This window comes from Ctenocephalides felis, unplaced genomic scaffold (assembly GCF_003426905.1).
Source record: "Ctenocephalides felis isolate EL2017-DRISC unplaced genomic scaffold, ASM342690v1 CF-g0.4_SCAFFOLD_03572, whole genome shotgun sequence".
Taxonomy (NCBI): Eukaryota; Metazoa; Arthropoda; class Insecta; order Siphonaptera; family Pulicidae; genus Ctenocephalides; species Ctenocephalides felis.
In genome coordinates, this window is record NW_020539726.1 from 44,683,151 (window position 1) to 44,708,279 (window position 25,129).

Genomic DNA, 25,129 nt, shown 5'->3' on the forward strand with positions numbered 1-25,129 from the left:
TTTCAATGTCAAATAATGACATGTCGTTTTTTTCATTTATTTCTACAATATTACTATATTTTCATAATCGCATGCATCCCAAAAAATTCCCTTAACAAACTTCAGAAAGATTTATCAAAACCCGAATAATAGTTCAGGAGAATTATCCTTTCATACACCATTACAGAAGTATTTTATATAAAAAATATACATATCTTGATTACATATCTGGTATATCAAATCAATTGTTCAAATTGCGACAAAATCTATATTGGTGAAACTAGCTAAAATGTATTAAAACATTCAACAAATTGTATTGAATATTAGATTGACAAATTTAAGTTTTGCAAGTATATACATATATATGTATGTATGTATGTATGTATGTATGTATGTATGTATGTATGCATGTATGTATGCATGTATGTATGCATGTATGTATGCATGTATGTATGCATGCCTGTATGTATGCATGTAAGTATGTATACATATATGTATGTATACATGTATGAAATGTATGTATGTATGTATGTATGCAGATGCTGATGGAAAAGATATCTTTGTTTGAATCAATATTTACCCTTGCGTGTTTTTACCCTAAAATATAAAGTGCGGTTAACTTCTATAATAGGATTATCTACTTACGTGCATCGATATAAATATATACACACATATGCATACACACAGATATATAATATATATCTATCTATATATATATATATATATATATATATATAAATCATTATTATCATCGATGTTATGCCAGAAAGCAAAGCCAGAGTTATCTTTTTCCCTCCCTTGTTTATGTATGTTATAGTTTACTTTTTACTTCTCAAACTTCAGATTAAAATAAAATACATAAAGATTTTTGCCTACAACTGCTAAATGACGACACAAACTTAGTATCAAAACGTACAGAATGTCATTTAATAAGTTTTGTTCTATTTTATTTGTCCACGACTTGTTGGAATATTTTCATTATATATTATTCTACTCTCACCTTGCTCATCAAAAGAATTTTGTCTTATTTTTCTTATTCTAAAAAGAAAAGTAAAAAATAATGTTTTTCCTCTATTTCTTATTTAAAAAGCCGCCGGTAAAATAAATCAAAGTAATTACTTTATAATTCAATTTCCTTCTGATATTATTTTTAATGCGCCGCTTTCTTCATATAAACACCTAATAAATTCTATAAGGAAAAGAATATCTGAATAGATATTTACACACACACACACACACACATATATATATATATATATATATATATATATATATTTTATCAAAAAATGTGATTGTATAAATTTCTTTTAGACGAAGGAATAAATTTTGTAATTCAAGTATTTTTGAGTATATATGTGATTGTATCTGTAATAAGTATTAACTTTTTTCTTAGCCTGTAAATTGTGTAAAACCTTGCATAAAAATATCTGTTTTGAAAACTGAATAGTAAACTGTCTGTTAATATTATATAATGAATTCTATATTTATATAATACTAAGTTATTAAATTTTTCAGAAAATCAAAATTTATAATTATATTATGAAGATAAGTAAATGATTCTTTTTCAATCTCAAAGCAATTACTTGTTTAAAATATCAAATATTCGAAATTATAATAATTATTTAATTAACGTAACTATCTTTCTGTTGCAAAAAATGCATTCATAAATTTACAACTATTTTTTCAAATTTTTCAATTTTGAATTCACAAACTACCAGTTATTGGTAGTTTCAATTGGTAAATTCAATTAAATTAAAAGAAATCTTGCATAATAATTATTAAAATAAAATAAAGTAGTTCGTTTATAATTGAAAAACACATACAGCCCTAATTTTTCACCCTTGGAAATCAAAATGTGCCAACTCAATTTCATATTAGATTGGCACTTTTTTCTTGTTTTATTAATTTTTGCTAATTTTAACAACCAGATTACAACATAATCCATAAGTTAAAATGATGGTATTAAAAATCAAAATCAAGAAAAAAAATAGAATTAACGAAATTAAAGGAAAAAAATAGAATAAATAAATTATAATTAAAACAAAAGTATTATTAATGAAAACAATAATCAATAATAAATAATAATTAGAAATAACTTGTTTGAAAATTTTTCTGTGAAAAACAGAGAAAAAAAGATTGGCACTTACAATGATTATTGATATGTTTAATTAATATTTATATGTGGCATGCGTTGCAGTGGGTAAACCATCTCTATAATTGTGTTAGTTGTGATTTGTGATATACTACACTTTTCTACATTTTTTGTACTAAATTTTCTTTAGAAATATTTATATGGCTAAACCGCTTTTCCGGGCCAACTAGTATAAATAAATAAATATATATATAATATATATATATATATATATCCTATATATATACAAATATTATGATTTTGTGTAATCTAAAATATTCCAATTAAATTGTTACGAAACTTCGCCTAATTACTTTTCGACTTTATTAATTTTAAACTCAAACAAAACTTGGACATACCCGAAACTCAATCCATATTTTATATATTAATTTATACACTGATTTATATATATATATATATATATATATATATATTCATATAAATATACATGTACATATACATATACATATACATATATACAATATAGAATAATAGCCTTCCAAAAATAAAACTGTCAACTTAGTTCCTACCCACCATTTTATATGCACTTGGCTAGTTGTTCTATTTTTTATTGTTTTATTTTTTAGGTTCTTAATTTATTAAGTGGCACCACCATGGTGCCTTGTCTAGACACCATGGTGCATCTATTCTCATATCGTGAATATATTTCTCAAATAATGTTAAAATAATAATAATAAAAATGCCGCAGATGTAACTCTTGGTATTTATCCAGAAATGTAGTGCATCCAGTAAGGGAAACCAGGGAAAATTTTTATAACTTATAAATGGATTTATTGTTGAGTTTGTAACTTGGGGATGAGATTTGGCAACTTGTCTGGTATTTCTTTGTGAATTTTCACATTGTGGTCCCTAACAGTTTTGGAGACCTTGGAGAATTTTATAAAAAACTAGCAAACCCGACGAACTCCGTTTCGCCACCAGATGGTTTCGAGTGAACGATGAAGAAATTTTTTTTTTTTTATATTTAAAAAGGAAAAATTTGATTTTATTATATAACAGTAATGAATTTATTTTGATTACAAAAATGAAGTGTTTTTTAGTTGAACTTCTCTAAGTAAATGAAAGTGAATCCGCAAATTATCCGTTTCATTGAAGTGCTCTTTGGTAAACCACATTTTTTGTTTTTTGGTCTAATGTTAACACAAACAAAGCGGATGGTTTTCCAACTCGTGAACAGGCAACGTATAACTGCCCATGTGAAAAACAATGATTTTCTAAATAATCTATTTGAAATTTATCCCGCAAACACTAAGCGATTGGCCTTGAGACTTGTTATTGTGAACTGGAAATTGCAATCGTTTGAAGTCAAACGGAAGACCAGTCGAAATCATTGGTATGTCACTAAATCGCCAGCAATTTTCGATTGAATGGTGAAATTCAGTGCGTGTACATCATTATTCTTTGCGGCAAGACTTGCTCGTTGACTTAACCAAGCATAATTCTGATAATTCTCACTAATGTCATTATTTGAATTTTTAATTACGGTGCGTGAAGTTCCAGCAATTTGCATCAGGGCACGATGTCATGCACCACTAATTTTCTTAGCAATAAAACTTGCGGAGCCCGAGACCTTTCCAACAAATGCAAAATTGTCCAGATCAATGCTACAATTGTTACTTCTCTTGACCGAATAATAAATTAGCAAAGTAAATGAGCCGAAGGGGTATTCAATGATCTTAAACGCTTTTCGATCGTACAATTAATCTTTAAAAGGTCGAAGAAGAAGTCAAAGATTTTATTGTGTCAATTTTATTCATAATGAGTCCTTTATCCCCTTTGTCCCCCGGTGTCCTCTATCCCTCTCAGCATGATATTTGTTCAGATATTTTGCCAAATCCTCTTCATTTTTGTTTCAGACCAGAACTGAAGAGAAAAAGTCGAAACATTTCGTAATATTTCGCTTCGCAACGAGTAATACGTCTCTTTACATTCGGATTTTTATTTTTAATGCTTTTGGCATTTCTGCCAGAGTGGAAATGCCACTGGAATGCCAAAAATCGGAGGGAACAGTAATGCCATATATGTACATTTTGTATATATGCAATACATATATAGTAATATTACTAGTAGGCAGGTCTATGGTATGAGATCAACAATTTTTATCTACCAAATCTTTATGGTTTATAGTTATATACTCTCAAACTACATTTTTTGGGGTCTTGAATTTCAATTCTCTGTATTTTTTTAGAGTCAGATCTAATTTTCTTCGGATAAAATAGTCCTTTGTCTTTTTTAGCATATTTTATTCTCTGAATTTTTTTAACACCAATTATCAAGACTGTTTTAGTCAAATGATGACACGCATTCAGTGTCAAAACGGACAAAATGAATATCTTTTAAAATTTATCATTTGATATATATATATATATATATATATATATAAGAAGATATATAAATGGCTTTAGGCTGAAAATCTTAAATTGTGTTTTGCACTTAGGCATGTGCTCGAATTCTCAAGATAGTATTCTTTAGAAGGCATGGGCATCTATTTATGTATATATTATATATATATATATATATATAAATATATATATATATATAAAATATAAATTTTCACTATTTGTTAAAAGTGTGAAAATGTGTCCAGAGAACATGGTTTTAAATTGTTCAGGATTATTTAAATTTTGAATATGTTCAATTATTCTCTTAAAAAATAATAAAAATTTTCTCCAATATAGCAACAATCACAATCATTACAATTTGTAAACTGAAGCACTAACTCTACATTTAGAAATTTTGGATTTCAAATTAGAAACAAAAGAACCATACATATACAAAACCATCTTACCTTGCAAACGTTTGAGGTATTTGTGAACAATTTCTAGGAAATCCAAATAAATTACTAATATATTGTAAATGTACAAGGAAAATCTTGTACTTTTGTGTATTGACACTATTTACAGGCGTGTGTTGTAAATTATATGTGTTATTAGCCTTATTATTTAAATTGTTGTCTATATAAACTCTAATTAAGTTGTTTGACAAACCAAATTTAGGGTCTAATATAAATAATATAAATAAAATAATGATATAATCTATAAAATATTTTATAAATACAAATTAGTATAAAATTATACAAATGAATTGTCTGTGCCCTGCAGACTTTGAAAGAAATATGTTTTTCGGAAAAAAGAGTGCCACGTAGCCAAAAAGTGTGTTTTCAAATCAACATTTCAAAAACGTTGTCATTTTGAGTATCTTAGTAACACTTGCAACCCGTTTAATATATTTTTCTTAATAAAATTACTTTTTACAATTGAGTAATATTCATCTAAGAAATCCTAATAAATTTATTTGAGCACAATCTTTCAAAACCATTTGACATTTGACGTAGAGTCGTCATTGTTTCATTTTAAATTACGCTTCAACAATAAATTTTGAATTAAAAATGTAAAATTTCTACGAACTTTTGAAATAATTATTCACCTGACTTTGAAAAAAATATGATTTGCGAAAAAAAGAGTGCCATAAAGCCAAAAAGTGTGTTTACAAATCAACATTTCAAAGCTGGTATTTTGAGTGTTTACTACTCGTTTAATAATGTTTTTGTTAATAGAATTACTTTTTACAATTAAGTAATATTCATCTAAGAAATCCTATTGAATTTATTCGAGCATAATCTGTCAAACCCATTGTTTCGTTTTAAATTACGCTTCAACAAAAAAATTTAAATTAAAAATGTAAAATTTCTACGCGTTTTTATAATAATCTTACCTTTCCCATAATCTCTGGATTAGTATAAATATTTCAAGACTAAAACCGGCCAAATCGGTTCAGCCGTTTTCGAGTTTTAGCATACCTAACATAATATCGAGCTCCATTTTCATATATAAGACAAAATATAGAACAATTTATGAAAATATTTAAAATTATCCTCCACCGTAAATTTTAAAACAGCTTACCTCGAATAATTTCTGTCGAATTATCTTCAAATTTCTCATCGACCTGCAAAAGAAAAAAACAATATGTATTATTATAAATTTATCCAATAATGATTCTATTTAAATAAATAAATAAGTGACAATTTTAAATTTCACTACATTTTACTTTATTTAATTTGCAGATTTCATGTCCATGTATAATAATAATTTCATTATTTTTAAACTCATGATGGGACAAATTTTAGTCTTGAAACCTTTGCAACTGTTACATAATTTGATATAATAATATCAGCTGTATCAATTCATATTAAATAGGCTTATTTTTGATCTGGAATATGTATATTTGATGTCAAGATGTATGAATAAATTCTTGGCGGACATAACATCAAGAAAAAAAAATTATAAAGATTTTTAAATATCTTTAAATATGTTTTGACGTACAATTTTACATAATCATCAGTAAATATAAAACATAAAATAAAATTAAGAAAGTAACACAATAATTAATTATATTAAAATTTAATAATGTTTATATAGCTTGAACATAGGTTTTTAATTTGTTTCAGAACTTCTTTGAGTTCTTACAAAATTATAGAACAGTTTCATTTTGATCCTTATTTGCTTATCTATATACATCTATATATATATATATATATATATATATATATATATATTTATAATATATATAATATATATATATATATATAATAACACTATAAAAAGCTTTTAATTCGGACCTCGACGCAAAATTTAATAAAGTCATTCGCACCTGTGCCGTTGACATTATATGACAGGTATATACATATGTATATGTATACGAGTATATATATAAATATATATATATATATATATATATATATATGATATATATCTCTTATATATAAAATTCTACTGTAATGATGTATTAAAATATACTCCTCCTAAACGATTATTCGGATTTTGATAAACCCTTCTGAAGTTTGTTAAGAAACTTTTTAGGATGTATGTGATTATAAAAGTATAGTAATATTGTAGAAAAAAATGCAAAAAACATGTCATTGACATTGAAAATATTGATACACTGTTTGGCAATGAAAACAAATGAAAACTGTCATCTGCCAAAAATTTTCAATTCACCTATGAGCCTAAACAATATCAGAATATTTGTAATAAATTCATGATTGTGAATGAGAAAAAGGTAATTTCTACATTATTATTGCCAAAAAGCAGCTGAGATGTGACAGAAATTTAAAAAAATTCAGGAAATTGAATTGCTGAACTGAGATAAAATAAAAGTCAGTTGTAAAAAAATTAAATAGTGTAATGTAAAGGATATAATAAAGATAATATTTTCTCGGTATGGGCGTGTTTCATGCTTCATAATGTTACATTTCAAAACTTTTAGTCAAATTAGTTTTCAAATCTTTTAGTTATTCATAATTTTTTTTCCCAAAAAAAATGTTTTTTTCTAATATGTTACAAGTTTAATTTTTTTTAAAATAAATTTATTGAGTGTTTTTATCCTGTGTTGCTGAATGATGACACGCATCTTGTGTCGAAACGTATAAATAAAAGTTTTTAATACTTTATACCTTTTTTATTTCGACGAATGGGCTGCTAGTTACTTTGAAATAAAGATAATATAAAATGTATGAAGAAATTTTGTAAGTATGGCTAAATGCTCTAAATAAGCAAAACCAATAAAAAAAATTGTTATTGATTTTAGGCAGCGGTCTAATGATCCTTGGTTTTAAATAAGATAAGCAACTATTATTTTTGATGAGAAACTGTTATTAATCCAACAAAGTTTGCATTTAGTACTAGTATGTTTGAATATTTTTGTGTTTTTATTATATATATATATATATATATATATATAAATATATATATCGGTATATATATTCAATTCAGTTGTATTTTCAACCCCTTTCTGTATTTTCTCGTTCGACCCAAAACCTAAAAGATCATTCTGTGGCTAAGTTATATCTTATTTGAACAGATTTATGTTTTCTCATACTTTTGTATATATACAAATATATATATATATATATATATATATGTACAGATTTGTATATGTATAAAGTTTGGCAGCAAAATGAGTTTCAAACAAGTTTCAGATAAGTTTTCCTTGACAAAAACACAAAGGGGAAACTGAATATATTGATTTTACATACGACCATATATTTATACTCACACACACACATACAAACACACACACATATATATATATATATATATATATATATACGTATATATAAAGTCTTGAATTTGATGTTTGTATAATATGTTTAATTTAAGTTAAAAAGTCGGGCATTACATCAATAAAAATAGTATGAGCGTTTTTAAAAGTTTGTTTATTTAAAATCCATACGTTTCGGCTAGTATCTTAGCCTTCACTCAGTGTCTATCAATTTAACTATAAAAATTAAAACTAAATAAAAAGTATGTAAGAAGTTTCATAGAAAAACAATAATAATAATAATAACAATAAAACACTTACAATTTTGTATCTTACATTAGCACATAGGCCTATAGAAACATTGTCTTCGGATGGTCTATTAAATAATAAATAAATAAAAAAAAATTGTATCCTAATATAACATATGAAAACATTAGCCATGGACAATGTGGTGGCGTAATCACGTGATTGTTTTTCAAGGATTTTTGTACCCCTCTTACCTTTTGATGGTATTTGAAATTAAATCAACCCTCAACTGACATCTTATGTAATTTTAGTACTTAAAAAAATCGTATAATTTTTGGAAACTTTGCAAAATTTAGAATTTTTTTCAAGTTGTGGTAAAAAATAAATACACGTGATATCTTGCAAGAGCCTTCCCTCCACCTTGTGTTATTTTGTACTCAAGTAAATAATGGACAACCCCTAATTATAAATTATAAACAATACGAGTTTTATCAATTGGCTTTTAAACTTTTGAAATTGGTTCAGCCATGCAAAAACTTGGCTATAAAGTCTACATATATATTTTTACAAACAATTGTGTCAAGCGATTCAGAATGACTTAAAACGTCGAGAAAGCAAAAATCAGAAGACATAATATGTAACAACTTTGTAAAATATAAGAAACAACTTTATCTGAAAAGAAATGAGATAAGATGTCAATTTACGAATAAGTAGAAATGTTATGGTAACGCTCTAATGCGGGTCTATCTTCGTATGAGTTTGTGTCCCAAACTGTCAAAAGACATTCATATTCCTGTGCGATTTTTCTGAAGTCTTTCAAATATTTTTAATCATTAATTTGTCGAAAGGCAAGTCCAAGATTTTTATATCCATTAGTGATAGTATTATTTATATTATTAATAACAAATAAAAAAATAGCGGTTTATGGCGTCGTGCCTAGAAGCAAATTGCTGAAACTTTCCTTACTGAATTACAGTTTTGAAAATCTGAATTATTTTCTGTATTAAAAAAAATTTTTTTTGTTTTTTTTTCCTAAAAACAATTGTTTTGTCAACACAAGCAGAAAGTTTTGTGAATCATTCAAATTGGATGCTTATTTTTCTCAAAAACTTTGAGCACATTTTATTCGGTATCTCCGAAACTTGACCAAAATCTAATCACCGAAATCGAATTGAATGTTTTTTGAAACATTCAAATTGGATGCTCCGTTCTCTCAAAAACTCGAATTCTATTTTCTAGACTCGTTACTCCGTATCTCCGAAACCGCTGGACCGACTTTTGCCAAAAACTAATCAGCAAATTTTCCGGTTGATCCGGGCGCCCGAAGACGTGAACGAAAATTGCGGATACACAAAACACACACACACACAAACACATCCATTTTTTCTGAGGTATGCCATAATGTTCAGAAACCTCTGAAACGTAAAGATATGCAAAAATTTTCAATTTCGATTTTTGGACGGCTATAATAACTTACCCTATTGGAAGTTAATAATTTCAGAATATTTTCTAATAAAATCAATAGTTCTCACACCATTTTTCACAAGATCTCATAGACAATATGTAGGATACAAAAAATTTAATATTTTCTTCTGTGCAAACGTTGAAAAAAACTAATCTCACATTTCGCTGGATAGAGGATTCTAGTTTATACACAAACACACACACACACACATATATATATATATATATATATATATATATATATATATATATGTATGTATATATATGTATATATATATATACACGTATTTGTGTATATATCGGAAAATCAGTTTTCTTCCAATAATGTTATTGTCGGGGGACCCGTTAAGGTTTGCCCTGGAAGAATTAAGTAAGAAAATAGAAAAACGTATGTATATATAATATATATATATATATATATATATATATGGATGTATAGAATATAATTTGTCGAGCTAATAAACGCCGAAGCCGAAATGAGATCAAGTAACAGCTGTTCTTCTTTTATGTAATAAGTCCAAAATGTAGAAGAAGCTACATGTATATATATATATATATATATATATATATATATATATATATATATGAGTGAGTTCTTGAGGGCGATACATCAAACAAAGAAAAGCCAAAGATTTATAAAATAATCTTTATTTCCAAACGTTTCGACATTCAATTTAATGTCATCATCAGTGGATCTAAAAACAGTATGAAAATTAGTATATCTAGGTAATTATAATATATGTGGTTATATGTTTGTATGTGTGTGTATATGTATATATGCATGTATATATATATATATGTATATGTTTGTGTACGTACATATATGTATATATGCGTAGGTTTATATGAGTGTACTTAGATATTTTTGCCTATATTTTTTAATTATTTATTTAATTCTAATCTCTACTACCTTTCCTATCTTTTATATTTGGTTTGTTGTTAAGTGTTGCTGTTTGTTAATTTTTCTCTTATTGTATAGTTTACTTTACCAATCCACATATATATTATAATTACCTAGATATACTAATTTTCATACTGTTTTTAGATCCACTGATGATGACATTAAATTGAATGTCGAAACGTTTGGAAATAAAGATTATTTTATAAATCTTTGGCTTTTCTTTGTTTGATGTATCGCCCTCAAGAACTCACTCATATATTTCAACATCAAAATTAACTACTAAATCATATATATATATATATATATATATATATATATATATAGCAGGTCCCATGTCATTTTATATCTTAGAAATCTGGTCTATCAAATCAACTGCCTAGACTGCAACTTAATTTACATAGGAGAAACGAGCCAGAATTTGATGCAATGATTTACAACAACACAAAAATTATTTTAAAAATCCCAGATAATTTAAAACTATGCTTTCGGACCACATTAACACTTTTAAACATAATATAGACTTTTTTAACACGACTGTACAACAATTCCAGAAAAATTTGTTTAAACAAAGAATTATAGAAGGATCTTTTTTGACTATTTATAACAATTGGACAATAAATAAGCGAAATAAACTCATCACGTTGTGCGACTCAAATCTCCTTTATTTAGATAGCATATTCAAAATTCCTGCAAAATAATAAAAATTGTGCACTAAAGTTCAGAATTAGTTCCACAAATGTGTAAAATCTTGGTAAAACATTTAAAGAAAAAACATTTCTCCATTATATCTTCAACCCGTTTACGAACACATTATTTATTTGTGATTTTTCAAAGTGAGTATTAGGGTTTATACAAAACCGACATTTCAGAAAACCGGTTTTCGAATTTTCATTTCACTAGTTTTATATAGAAAATAAATTTTTGCTCGAATATTCTGTAATTTATCCGCAACTTTAGTGTAATTTAGAGTAGTATTGGACTGAATTTATTTATTGTTCAATTTTATGGTTAGGAAAAAAAATTATTTTAATTTTAATTAGTAGAACTAAAAAATAATGGTTTATCTTGATTTAATAACTTTGAAAATAATTATTCGTTATTCATGCATCATTTTCACATATAAGAATGAAAATATTTTTATGATATTCACTATCAGGAAAAATTTCGACTAAATAAAAATAATACATTTTTGAATAAAAATAATCATTAAATAAAAAAAGTGAAGAAATATTAGATACATGTTGATACATACTTGTTAATATCAATTTTAGTTTTAAAAACAATTAAGCTAAACATTTATTTCTGTTTCGAGAAATTTTAATTAATTAATTTTAGACATTCTAATTATTTTTTGTTTAATGAAATATGATTTAAAAAAACTTAGAACGTCTATCCAATTGCTACTTAGACGTGTCCTTTGTTTACTCGCAAAATTTTCTGAAATAGAAAATACACTCATATTTGCGACCAAATTATGCTTAAGTAATTGTTTTTAAAGTCTGATATAATAATTCTAAGTTTTTTGTTATTTAGTTTGTGGCTTCTAGAGTTTAAAAATCTTTTTTTTAAGTTTGAGTAGAGGAAGTTACTTCTTCAAGAAGAAGTCACACCGATTTAAATTAATATATATACTGATATAAAAATACAAAACCTATCTGGGAACCATTGCAGACTGATAAGATATCAAATGCTATTGAAACGATATGATTTCAAGAATCAAAACGCTTTCATCTATCTTTTATATTTGGCTATATTTGTCATTTTCCATTTATACAGCTAAAACCGACTTTTTTCACTAAAAAACCGGTTTTCGAATTCCATAATTTTCGCCAAAAAGCCGGTTTTTAAAACCGGTTTTTGAAAACCGACAAACCGACAACCGACTCACTGAGTATTATGTGAAATATGATTTAATTACAAGTTTAATGTTTATATTACACAATGCAGGGCATTACCATATCCTAATACCATGGATTATTAAAATCTTCTAATTTAACACTAAGATTAACTAATTGTAAGTACTATTTACTCTTTTTATTTTTATTTCACTCCGATTGAATTGTTTTAGTTTTTAATTTTATTTTTAGTTTCCACTGAATGAAGGCTAGGATTATAGCCGAAATGTATGGATGTAAAATAAATTATTGCATAAAAATCAAGTGTTTTATAGATGTTATTTCCGATTACTAGACTAAGTTATTTATATATATATATATATATATATATATATATATATATATATATATATATATTGTCGTGTGTTCGTTTCGAATTGCGGATGCGTGCATATCATTCAGGGGCAGGTCTGCTTACTTTGTATTCGCGTAATGACTTGTGTTATTTCATGTCCTAAGCTTTGATAAGCTCCGAGCTTAAAGCTTCCAACTTGCTTACTTTTCCTCGAACATGTAATTATAATATATATATATATATATATATATATATATATAAAAGAAAATTCTCGCCAAGATGGTGCCAAGAGTCAATAAAAATTGTTCTACACAGTTGTGCATCTTTTCACTATTATTTGTTCGGATATTTTTGTAAAAATGTGAAAAGTAAGTATCAAAATGTAATTAAGTGTTCTTTGGACTCTTCACCAGTGTTTCCCAAACTTTTGTAAACCATACACTGATTTTATCATAATTTTTCACTCCGCTACACAAATTTCAACTTCTGAATTATAAATAGTTGAGCATTATTATTTGATGTTACGTTTTTGTATTAAAAATAAATTCAAATAAAAAAATGCATTAAGTAACTTGAGAATATCTTCTGTGTAAAAACAACATTTTTGTTACATTTAATTAAACAAGTAAAGTATCATTATAAATAGTGATGTTAAGTTACGTATAAGTTACGTTTAATACTCGAGTTATGTTTTTACTTGGTGTGTTTTATTAGAAATTGATATATACATATGGTATTCTAGATGATGTTTACAAATATTAAATTATAGTAAATTTAATACACACAAATATATATAAAGAAAAGGATAAACATAAACTAGTGGTGTATGGCATCGTGCTTTATGGCAAATTGCTGGAACTTCCCGTACCGTAACGAAATGTTCGAGAAATATTGAATGTTTTCAAATAGATTATTATAAAACGTTGTCTAATATCTATAAGAATTATATAAACTGAATTACAAAGTTAAAATTATTTATTTAAAGTATGTAAGTAAGCTTTAGAAGTTTAGCCGGAATTAAAATTATAATTTGAATTATTTTTGACATAAAAAAAATTAAAAAAAATTGAATAATTTTTTTTAAAACAAGCAGAAAGTTATTTGAATAATTCAATTCGGACACTTAGTTCTCTCAAAAACTGCCATTTTTTGCACATTTAGCTCTGTATCTTCGAAATGGCTGGGCCTGCTTTTGCCAAAAACTAATAACTTCTTCTCCGAATAATTACAAATTGAATGTTTTTGAGATCATTCAAATCGGATACTCCGTTCTCTCAAAAACTCGATTTGTATTCTTTGCACTTTTTGCTCCGTATCTCCGCAACGACTAAACCTGCCTTTGCTAAAAACTAATTAGCACATATTCCCTGTCAATAGGAATCGTATGTTATTTATTTTAAATCGGTTGATCCGTGGACGAAAAAATGCAGACATACAAAACACACACGCACAAACATCAATTTCTTCTGAGGTATGCCAACCAAAATGTTCAGAAACCTTCAAAACGTCGAGAAATGCAAAAATTTTCATTTTCGATTTTTGGCCCATACTATAACTACCCTACGGGAAGTTAATTATAATAATCTGATCATTGACAATGCTTTTGAAACTGACATGCAATTTGCTAGAACTTCACGCACCGTAATTAAAAATTCGAGTAATGACATTAGTGAGAATTATCAGAATTATGCTTGGTTAAGTCAACGAGCAATTCTTGCCGCAAAGAATAATGATGTCAACGCACTGAATTTCACCATTCAATCAAAAATTGCTGGCGATTTGGTGACATACCAATGATTCCGACTGGTCTTCCGTTTGACTTCAAACGATTGCAATTTCCAGTTCGCCTTGCGTTCGCAATAACAAGTCGCAAGGCCAATCGCTTAGTGTTTGCGGGATAAATTTCAAATATTTTATTTAGAAAATCATTGTTTTTCACATAGGCGGTTATACGTTGCCTGTTCACGAGTTGGGAAACCATCCACTTTGTTTGTGTTAACGTCAGACCACAAAACAAAAAATGTGGTTTACCAAAGAGCACTTCAATGAAACGGATAATTTGCGGATTCACTTTCATTTACTTAGAGAAGTCCAATTGAAAAACACTCCATTTTTGTAATAGAAATAAATTCATTACTGTTGTGTAATAAAATCATTTTTTTCCTTTTCAAATATAAAACAAACAAAAAATTTCTTCATCTTTCTCACGAAACCATCTGGTGGCGAAACGGAGTTCGTCGGGTTTGCTAGTATATTATATATGTATGTGTATGTATGTATGAGTATATATGTATGTATGTGTATGTATGTATGTGTATGTATGTATGTATGTGTATGTATGTATGTATGTGTATGTGCGTTTATCTCCTGGGACATATTTACATATGACGTGTTAATGTTAAACAGGCAAAAGCAGCAGCCGAAGAGGGCGCTCCGGTAATTCCCTTGAAAATATTTGTTTAGAATTAAGTCACTCTTACATACATGTACTTAACTCCTCCTTAAGACTTACCATGCATAAATTAAAATCATACACACATAAACACACAGACATATACACAGTTTTTCAGATTTTGCTAATTCTTTTTAGAGTTTGTCAAAGGAAATTTTTAAGATTTATTGAGCGATAACACTATAGTAATACTGTAGAAATAAATGGCAAAAATAACAAAAAACAGTTATCATTGTTCGATATTGAAAACATTCGAATCGTAATCTGCTAGAAATGTCAATTCACTTGAAATTTGAACTTAGCTGTAATTTTGAGCCTAGATAATATTAGAATATAATTTACAAGAAAAATTTAATGTCTACATTATTATCGCCGAAAAGCAGCTGAGATGTGCCAAAAATTAAAATAATATAAGATACAGTCAACAGTATATGTTCGGCAGATGAAATTATATAATTCAGTTCAATAAATAACGCAACAAGTACAAAATTACATATAAATTATTTTTTTAAACTTATGCATGTCGCATTTTGATTTACTTTACTAAATTATTTAACAATACAAAAAAATATTTCTACTTATTAAAAGAATGATTTAGAATTTTGTTTCATGTGCCAAAAATTCATTTGTTTGGCATCGGATATGAAATATTTAGTAAATTGATCTTAGATTGAATAGTGCACCATATGAACCAGATTTTACAAATTAATTCACCTAAGATTTGAACATAAACAATAATGTTTATTAAATTATTAGTAAGAAAAATGTACTTTATAATTATATTTGCCAAAAGGCAACTAATATATCATACGAGATTATGAAAATTATAGACTAAATTATTGAAGCAATTATGTTTTGTGGTAAAATCAAGTGTGATATTGTTCTTTTACCGCAAATACTATATTATTTTTTTCTGAATTTCTTATATTGCTTATAGTAAGACCATAAATGAGTCAAAAAGGCAGGACATCATAAAGGATATTAAAAAGTATAGGATATGATATTTAAAAATCTGATACTTTTGAATTGTAGACGTGGGTACATGATAACGTCTGTCGGGCCATCCAGTATATATATATATATATATATACTACCATTCAATATATATATATATATAATATATATATATATATATATATATACAACACAATCTGTTATATTATTCAATTCACAAATTCCTCTCTCAATCAACTTGACATTGACCTCGATTTCGAATAAACCGCTGAGCAAAGTTCCAAACCGCCTGGTCGATGTTTTTTATCGACTTTTTAATCGAATCAGACAACACTTTGTCTCAACAAGTTGCCCATCATCGGGCAACACCTTGGAATCATATTAAATTTGCATATCATTGCGAATAGAGTTAGTTTGAGTTTGCAAAATCGAGAGTGAAGTAATAAATAATTTAGTGGGGAAAAGTGTTGGATAAATGTAAGTAGAAATAAATTATTAATATAATATATATAATAAATTATATATATATATATATATATATATATATTTAATTAAGGTTAGTTCTTGATGACTAACATTTATGGACCACGTGCTTGTAAGTCATTACAAATCATTTTGTACTTAATTTTGAAGAACTAATACTAATTAATGAACTATATATATATATATATATATATATATATATATTAAATCTGATAATTTCATTATCATATATCAAAAAGAATGTGCTTGAGGAAGGTCAGGACCAGAAAAAAAAACTTTACTGACGGAAATTCGTCACGAAAATTTATATCCGAACACACACACACACATCCACTTTTCAAGGACTCTACTGAAGAGCAAATTACATAGTCATCTAAAAGATAAAAAGTGAACTCTAAAATAAATTTCCAACTATAAGAGAAATTTAGGACTCTACTGACGTGCAACTTGAATCTAGAAAAAATAGGACTCTACTGATGAGCTCTACTCTAATGCTTATTAATTATTGACTTGTAAGATAAAAAAGGACTTTACTGACGAGCAAATTTTGTCAGAAAATTATACTGACGAGCTAACTGAATTAAGAAAAACAGGACTCTACTGACGAGCAAATTAAGTAGCAATCTGGCAACTAAGCAAACTGTATTGGGAATTGAAAGTTAAAAAGAGGACTCTACTGACAAGCAAATTAAATTATCAACTAGAATATAAATTTAGTAGAAATTCTACTGACGAGCTAACTGAATTAAGAAAAGCAGGACTCTACTGACAAGCTAATTCAATTTAAAAGAACGAAAAAGACATCTCTACTGACTAGCATATTGATTATTTATTGACTTATACTCTCATCGAACGATAAAAGTGTTATAATTAAAAATAGTGTCAATGACCTACATGAACAATTACATACGACGCAGTCATTCTTAGAGATTATATACAACATATTAGCACTCACACAAATAAATTAATTTGGTTCATAAAACTGTATGATATTCTGAAATTCATAAAGTCCCTTTACATAGAAATATCATATAAAGCCTTACTGTAACTAAAATAAGGCAGTTGTGTAACTTTCGTTTTAATGAACATACTAAAATATTGTAGGGCTGTGGTAGACCAGTGGTTTGATTATAAAAATTAATTAAAATCAGGATCGATTGGTAGAACATGTACAATATGTATGTACATTACATAGATGAATAACTTGCAATAGTTTGTAATATTATAAGTGTCCTACAGCAACTCCGCATACTTATAAGTCACTCATAAATTAATATATTGATTTCTTACTGATTAAGTCAATTATTTATACGTATCAGAAATTTCATGCAACTTGCCGTCAAGCCAAATGCCACTTACATCTAGTTAGTACTAACTTCCCGAAGGAAAAGTTTAGGTTTTCATCAAAAAATCCGACTCGCTAATTTTATGTTTTCTCGACGTTTCAAGCCATTCTGAATCGAATGAGACCAACATTTGGATCAAGTATGTGTGTGTGTGCATGTATGTGAACAGATTTTTGCGACGTTTTTTCAATAGCGTCTGGACCGATTTCAAAAATTTAAAAGACATTCGATGTACATCGATAAGGATTATCTTTTATCAGTTTTGTGCGACGATTGGCCGAGCTGTTTTTTTGTAATTTGGAAAAAGTGTTAAAGTTTACGTCCGCATTCAAGCTCATACTACCGAATCGATTTTAAAACATCAAAAACTGTTCGAAAGATATTAGTTAGAAATGATACTGATTAGTTTTAGGAAAAATCTGCCGAGCCGTTTTCTTGTAATTTACTGTTGAAAAAAAAATTAAGCCGATTATTATGGAACTTTTTTTGGCGATGTATATCTTGGTCTTGTAGAACTTACTGAAATTGTTTGAATGATTAGACGATTTACTTGGTATCAAGATAGAGTACTTGGTCTTAACGAACATACTAAACCATTAAAGTCCTACGGAAACTGGTTCAATTATAAAAATTATAGAATTTTGAATATTTGCTTTTAGAAAATGCTCCGAGTTAACGTGTTCGTTCGTTTTCAATGATGTGTAATAAATCCACTCGGAATACTTTTAATCACTCATAAGTTAAGTCGATTATTTACACAAATCGGGAAGTTAATGCAACTTGCCTTAAGGCCAAATGCCACTAACATCTAGTTATTATTTTTTTATTATCAATAGAATATAATTACAATTGATTTGAAAATGCCCGATGGCGCCGTCGTTCATTAACATATAAACAATTCGGAGAAATGTTTGCGTTGCATACGAAACACATCGGATGATATAAGATGAATCATTTCTAAATATACATGCATTATATATATATATATATATATATATATATATATATATATATATATATATTGGTGTCGCGCTGACCTGTTGATTCTTGGAAAAGACAAGTGCAAACTAGTTGTAAGTGACATTTTGCCTTAAGTCCAATTGCATGATTGCACTTTATGTGTTCAAGTTCTGATTTCTTTTCAAAATTTTGAACATTTTTTGAAAGTTCGAAATTTTTTGGAATTTTTGAAAAAAAAACGATTATTTTAAATTTTTTAGAAATTTGGAAATTTTTGAAAATTTTCGATTTTTTTTTTCAATTTCGAAGTATTTTCAAATTTTGTAAGAAATCGATTTTTTAACTTCCCGCAGGGTAAGTTATAGTAATTGCAAAAAAATCAAAAATAAAAAATTTTCTTTACGTTTCAGAAGTTTCCGAACATTTTGGCATACCGTAGAAAAAATGCATGAATGTGTGTGTGTATGTGTGTGTGCGGATACAAATTTTCGTCGACGATTTCAAGAACACGAATGAGCAATTTGAATAATTTGAAAAACATTTGATTCGCATTGATAAGGAGACGTGCTGATTAGTTTTTGGCGAAGGCAGGTCTAGCCGTTTCGAAAATACGGGGCAAAAAGTGCCAAAAACGGTAACTCAATTTTTAAGAGAACGGAGCGTCCGTTTTAAATAATTCAAAAGACATTTTACTTGTATTAACAAGATGAAGAACTGATAAAAATCATGAAGGCAGGTCTAGCGGTTTCGGAGATCTAGTAGAAAAAGTAAAAAAAATGCCATCTGGCGGTCAAAAATGATCATTAGGTATATGCACATCCAATTATCATATATTTTGTAGAGATTTTAATAATAAGTATAAATTTTGTTTACATTTCTATGGGTTCCGTACCAGTGTTTACCCGTTAGACGGCGACGCGGCGCTTACGCGCTTCGATATTTTGTCTCCATGCAGTTAAAGCAGTACGATTGCTTTGAAAAAAAATTCAGAATTTCCAAAATATTTCAAAATGCACTGTTTTTCAAAAAGTCTTTTTTTTCAAAAAAAGTAAATTTTTGTCAAAAACTTATAGTTTCTCAAAAATCTAATTTTTCAAAGTAATTTTTTCTCAAAAATGTTTTTCTTTAAAAAAAAAAAAATTGGTACGGGAAGTTCCAGCAATTTGCCTTAAGGCACGATGCCATGCGCCGAACTAGTTATATTCATTTATTTCATAACACTTTTCCTTCGGGAAATTAATAAGCTACACTTCGTTGGCCTATAATATTTTATGTTTGTATCAGTTCCCAGCAATAATTTGAATTCTCACTTTTATATGTATAACATTCAATTGATTTTATTAATTTTCAAAATTAAAAAATTTAAATGCCATGTGACGAAATTCGATAGAACTTTTTTTAGAATTGGGAAAACATTGATTAATTTTTACGTTTTATAGCAGTTAACTCAAAAATTAATGTATTTTTTATTTTCTTATGGATTAAGTCGATTTCTTAGACATGTCTAGAAGTTCATACACTTGCCTTAAAGCAGAATACAACTTACCCTTACATTTACATTTATATAATATTATTTTGCAGATCAAGCAAGAGTTTGCTTTACTCAGAAGCATTCCAAGGGGCCGAGAAATGGGTAAGCAATAAAAAAATTGACTTTTGACCACTAATTTATACCCTGTGACTCTCCAAACTATCTTGAATTACTTTATCTGCACTCCAAGATTGCTACTTATAGAACTATTTTAATTTAATTTTTGGCTCCAAAAATATCCCCGATTAAGAAAATTTTTCTCGATTTATTTATCATGAACCAATCCGTGAAGCAAATTGCAACTGTCAAGAAATTTCACATAACTGTCAATGTATGCAAATATGCCTCTTGAGTGCAAGAGGTTAAATTACACTTACACTTACACTGAGCTGACTTTAGAAATGTCTCCAAATTTTAATTTTTATGGTGAAGTACTGTTTGATGGCTACAAATTCCTAGCTATTGAATTTTGCCAGAGGTAGGTTGCGCCAGATGATCAATAAGTAACATATTTGACAAACCAACAAGTTCCGTCCAAACCAGATATTAGATTGTCAAATATCTCCCTTCCGCTTTTTTGCTCTTGGTTTATAATACAAAGAGGCGGAAGGGAGATCTTTGACAACCTTATAATTTCTTCCTTTCACAACCAAAAATTCCAATAATTAACTTCCCGTAGGGTAAGTTATTGTAATGGGCCGAAAATCGGAATTGAAAATTTTTACATTTCTCGACGTTTTGAAGGTTTCTGAACGTTTTGGCATACCTAAGAAAAAATGGATGTGTGTGTGTGTGTGTGTGTATGTATGTGTGGATACAAATTTCCAGTCACGTTTTAGGGCGCACGGATCAACCGATTTGAATGGTTCAAAAAACATTCGATTCCTATTGATAGGGAAAAGAGCTGATTAGTTTTTGGCAAAGGCAGGTCCAGCCGTTTCGGAGATACGGAGCAAAGAGTGCAGAAAATAGAAATTGAATTTTTGAGAGAACGGAGTATCCGATTTGAATGATCTAAAAAACATTGAATTAGTAATGATTGGGAGAAGTGTTTATTAGTTTTTGGCAAAGGCAGGCCCAGCCATTTTGAAGATACGGAGCTAAATATGTAAAAAATGGCAGTTTTTGAGAGAATTAAGCATCCGATTTAAATGATTCAAAGAACTTTCTGCTTACCTTAACAAAATAATTGATTTTGGGAAAAAAATTTTGTTCCAATTTTTTTTTTTTTTTTTAGTTTTTTGTATATCGAAAATATTTCGGATTTTATTTTTAGTTCTGACTATAGTTCTAATATACTTTACAAATAATTTCAACTTTGCAATTCAGTTTATATAATTTTTATAAATATTAGACAATGTTACAATATTTATAATAATCTATTTGAAAACATTCAGTATTCCTCGAACATTTCGTTACGGTACGGGAAGTTCCAGCAATTTGCCTTAAGGCACGATGCCATAATTGCCTCAAGACAGAATTCCACTTACAGCTAGTTTATTTTTTTAGATTACGAACGTGGTGACGAGGTAGTAGCCTTATTTGACTACTGCGGCAGCGATGATGATGAAGAATTGTGCATTAAAAAATTTGAGAAATTGACAGTACGCGAAGATGAATCCACATATTGGCTTAAGGTCAAAAATCCTAAAACAGGATCAAAAGGATTTGTTCCTAAAAACCATGTAGCACCCGCCGACAGTCTTCAGTGCGAAGAGTGAGTACCAATGAGTAAAACTGCTGTAATTAGGGTTTATACAAAAACCGACATTTCAGAAAACCGGTTTTCGAATTTTAATTTTACTAAAGAACCGGTTCTAGCCAGTTTTCAAATTTTATATAACAAACTAGCAAACCCGACGAACTCCGTTTCGCCACCAGATGGTTTCGTGAAAAAGATGAAAAATTTTTTTATTTGTTTTATATTTGAAAAGAAAAATTTGATTTTATTACACAACAGTAATACATTTATTTCGATTACAAAAATGAAGTGTTTTTCAGTTGAACTTCTCTAAGTAATGAAAGTGAATCCACAAATTATCCGTTTTATTGAAGTGCTCTTTGGTAAACCACATTTTTTGTTTTTTGGTCTGACGTTAACACAAACAAAGCGGATGGTTTTCCAACTCGTGAACTGGCAACGTATAACTGCCTATGTGAAAAACAATGATTTTCTAAATAATCTATTTGAAATTTATCGCGCAAACACTAAGCGACTTGTTATTGCGAACGCAAGGCAAGCTGGAAATTCCAATCGTTTGAAGTCAAATGGAAGACCAGTCGGAAACATTGGTACGTCACCAAATCGCCAGCAATTTTCGATTGCATGCGTGTACATCACTATTCCTTGTGGCAAAAATTGCTCGTTGACTTAAACAAACATAATTTTGATCATTCTCACTAATGTCATTACTCGAATTTTTAATTACGGTGCGTAAAGTTCCAGCAATTTGCACTAAGGCACAATTGGAGGAGTAAACAAAGGACACGTCTAAGTAGCAAATCGATAAACGTTCTCAGTTTTTTTTAAATCATATTTTATCAAACAAAAAAAAAACAATTAGAATGTTTAAAATTAATTCATTAAAATTGCTCGGAACAGACAATACCCGAGTTTAGCTTAATTGGTTTTAAAACTAAAATTGATATTAACAAGTATGTATCAACAAGTATTTAATTTTTTTTTAAATTTAATTAATGTTTTTTATTTAAAAATGTATTATTTTTATTTATTCGAAAACTTTCCTTTCACCATCATAACAATGTTTTTATTCTTATATGTGAAAATGATGCATGATAAACGAATAATTATTTTCGAAGTTATTTAAACCAGATAAACTATTATTTTTTTGTTCTACTAATTAAAATTAAAATAATTTTATTTACGATCTATAAAATTGAACAAAAAATAAATTCAATCAGATACTGCTTTAAATCGCACTAAATTTGCGAATAAATTTTTGATATTACAGAATATTCGAGCAAAAATGTATTTTCTATATAAAATTCGAAAACCGGTTTTCTGGTAAATTTAAAATTCGAAAACCGGTTTTCTGGTAAATTTAAAAATCTAAAACCGGTTTTCTGAAATGTCGGTTTTTGTATAAACCCTACTTATCAGTCTGCAATGGTTTTCAGAAAGGTTTTGTATATATTAATTTAGATTTTTATACCAGTGTATATATTAATTTAAATCAGTGTGACTTCTTCTTGAAGAAGTAACTTCCTCTACCCAAACTTTAAAAAAAAAATATAGATATATAAAAATATAATAATGGATAAGATTCCAAATGCTATTTAACTGATATGATTTCAAGAATCAAAACACTTTCATCTATCTTTTATATTTGGCTATATTTGTCATTTTTCATTTATACAGTGAGAACCGACTTCTTTCACTAAAAAACCGGTTTTCGAATTCCACAATTTTCGCCAAAAAACCGGTTTTTGAAACCCTAGTTGTAAAACTGTCTAACATGGTTAATTATTTCACCAGCTGGTTCTTTGGCAAGATATCATCAAGAAAAGCCAAGAAGTGGTTGATGAAATCCAAGTACCCAAAGGGAACTTTTCTGGTAAGGGAATCGGAGTCGTTCCCTTCAAATTACGTTTTGTGTATAAAATCTGGAAATTCTGACATGGGATACCATGTATGCAATATCAGAATTCAACCTTATGGAGAACACTCGTTTTGTATTGGAAATGAGGACAAAAAGTTTGATGATTTGAAGGAACTGATGGAGTACTACATGGGTAAATAAAAACACATTGTGATCAATACTAATAACGTAACCACTTTATCTAATTAACTTCCCGAAGGAGAAGTTTATGTTTTCATAAAAAAATCCGATTCGCTAATTTTATATTTTCTCAACGTTTCAAGCCATTCTGAATCGAATGAGAGCAATATTTGAAAAAAGTATGTGTATGTATATGTGTGTGTATATGTGTGTATATATGTGTGTGTGTATGTGAACAGATCTTTTGCCGGTAAGCGGCGTTTTCTCAAAAATAGCTCGACCGATTTCAAAAATTTAAAAGCCATTCGATGTATAGCGATGAGGACTGGAGTTTATCAGTTTTGCGCTACGATCAGGCAAGCCGTTTCTATGTAAATAACAGAAAAGCGAAAATTTTTTGAAAGATTTTGTAAGATTTTAAAACTCGTATATTGGTTGGGAATCATGCTGATGAGTTTTTGGTAGAGATCGGCCGGGCCGTTTTCTTGTAATGAAGTGTTGAAAAATTTTTTTTCGACAATTTTTATTATTATTTTTTTGACGGTAGATACCATAGTCTTCTAGATCATACTAAAATATTGCGGCCCTACGACAACTCGTTCAGCTTAAAAAATTCGTCAAAGTTTGCAAAAAGTAGTATCGTTTTTTTGGTTTTTGTCAAAATTAGACCTTTCATCGACGTTTGCTCAAAA

At 28.1% G+C, this 25,129-nt stretch overlaps 1 pseudogene; it reads left to right on the top strand.

Moving 5' to 3' along the window:
- The window catches only part of LOC113388572, a 47,789-nt pseudogene that overhangs the window by 17,271 nt on the left and 5,389 nt on the right, over positions 1-25,129 (top strand).